At 40.2% G+C, this 2,472-nt stretch overlaps 1 protein-coding gene across 7 annotated transcripts in view; it reads right to left on the bottom strand.

Annotated features, from left to right (window-relative positions):
• The window catches only part of grip2b (glutamate receptor interacting protein 2b), a 375,168-nt gene that overhangs the window by 20,874 nt on the left and 351,822 nt on the right, over nt 1–2,472 (bottom strand). The window lies entirely within an intron of this gene.

A 2,472-nucleotide genomic window follows, 5' to 3' on the forward strand; every position in this document is an offset into this window, starting at 1 on the left:
CACACACACACACACACACACACACACACACACACACACGTGTTATTTCAATGTTTCACCTCCAATGGGTTGATCAAGCTGACATAGTATGTTGCTCGAATAGTGCTGCATCACGTACTGCATCACGTTGTGTGTTCATGTGAAATGCACACACCTACGCAAAAACATTTGATTCCAGAACTGGGTCAAAACTCTTCTCAAGACAGCACTGGTGAGAAAGGCAGTTTCCATGGTAACCAGGGAGAAGACTGCCTAGTCATTATGTAGCGTTTACACATAATCTCTGCGTTTTACCCCATGCATGTATCTTCCGGTGTACATGCTCTGAGTCATAATCTGCTCTAGCATGATTACGCAATCCTTCCCTGTGTGTGTGTGTGTACGTGTGTGTGTGTGCGTGTCTTACATCACATCAGATATATAGAAACTACAGAAACTACGCACTATAGCTTTATTGTTAAAACGTGGAATTATGAATCCTTAAGTTTAACTGTATCTGTGGATGGGCTACCTTACCTATAGGCCAGTAAACCTATCATCAATGTTGTAATAATAATAATAAAAAGATAATAATATGCTGGATTCACGTTCATATGGTAGATATACTGTGCTTAGAATGAGTGAATACAACCATGCTAAAGTTAATGAGGAGTAAAAAATCCTCTTTTGGAAATTAATCTGGATTGAAGTCTTAATTAAAAACATTTGGAAAAATCCAATCTTTAAGAACACCAATTTATGAATGAATAATGGATCGTAAATACATATGTACTGTACATGTTTTTCCTTAAGATACAGGGGGCATAAGTATGTAGACACCTATATTAAATTCCCATAGAAGCAGGCAGATTTTTATTATTAAAGTATCAAGTTATAAGGGATAAAGTTCCCTTTGCCTTTGGATTTAAAATACCCCCCACACATCATCACATACCCTTCACCATACTATATATGTCTTAAACTATCATCAATAATTTGGTGACCCCCCTGCAGTGACTCTGAGGACCGCCTCGGGGTCCCAGACCCCCTGTGGAAGATTTCTGCTTCAGTGCACATGCATACATGCAGTGTGAATCCAAAAATAACCGTATCAAATGTATACAATGTCACAAAAACTTGGTTCAGAGTTTGAGGTGTGAAAAGGCCCTAAGTGACGAGGGTCCAGGATTAAAATGGATGGTGTACACATACGACCACAACACCAGCAGGATATCACTTTCCTACATTTTTTTTTTTTTTTTACTATATCACAGATATGTCATTGTTTGTTCTTCATTGATTTGTTTTGTTCCACCCTGGATTACATTGGTCACGTTTCCAATAGTCTCTGGTTCCGTCCTCTGTTTACCTGCGTCCACAGTGTCTCAGATGATCATTTGAGAGATTGAGCGTGAGTCCATGACTTGTGGACAGCACCCCCACCTGGTGGCCAAAGACTGTGAGTGCATCTTCTTAACCCCTTTGAACTCCAGTAGAAATAGTCCACCAGTGCCTACACTTGTGCTGATTGTGATGCCATTTCTTCAAATGCTTCATATCCTTAAAATAAGTACAACCAACGCTGCCAGTTAAGTCATAAACCATAATGTGTCAAAGATATTATATTTCTTCATCAAAGTTTTCTAAATGTAGAAACATAAAATAATAAACACAATAATTCTTAACGCTCACATAAGTCATGTGAACTACAGTGCATTTTATATTTTTTTGAGATTTTGACTGTAATGGCGTTTTGAAAGTTTCATAGAAGTTGCGGTAGAAATCAGAAGTCACGCGGTTTTGCACAGGACATCACATAGCGTGATGACATCATGGTGAGAGTGCGACACAATCACGCAAAAGACAGAATCAATGCTCGATTTCAGGGGTCTTCAAGGCGTTTTAGGCCAAAGACCCCTCACCTGAAAGAGAGCGGGCATGGACCCAAACAAACCCTAGACACATACCGTATGTGGTGCCCTGAGCTACTATTACCATATTCATATATCCTCATGTTTAAATGTCCGACATGCATAAAGGCACAGTGAATCCATTTGGTAAACTGTATCTGTGGATGCCGACCATAGTGGCCGTACCTATAGGCCGGTAACCCTATCATCAGTGTTGCTGAGGTGTTGTTTTTTATGAATAGGCTGATTTATCTTTGCTCATAATGTGTGTGATTCATGTCAATGCATATTTTAAACATATTTTAACTTTGGGGGGAAACAAACTTTCAAAAAAGTATTACACAATAATTTGGCGGCCCCCCTGCAGTGACTCTGAGGACCCTCGAGGGGGTCACAGCCCCCCTGTTGAAGATCTGTGCTCTAGCTGGTTTTTTTTAATCTTGGATCGCCCACGGCTAGAAGTGATGTCAGCTGAGCTCATAACAAAAACATCAGAAAACGACGTTGCTGACTGAAAAGTCTTAGTGAGTCTCAGAGTCTCAATGATGCTTCCCTCACATCACATCACATCACATCACCCCCC

Source organism: Etheostoma spectabile, chromosome 4 (assembly GCF_008692095.1).
Source record: "Etheostoma spectabile isolate EspeVRDwgs_2016 chromosome 4, UIUC_Espe_1.0, whole genome shotgun sequence".
Classification (NCBI taxonomy): domain Eukaryota; kingdom Metazoa; phylum Chordata; class Actinopteri; order Perciformes; family Percidae; genus Etheostoma; species Etheostoma spectabile.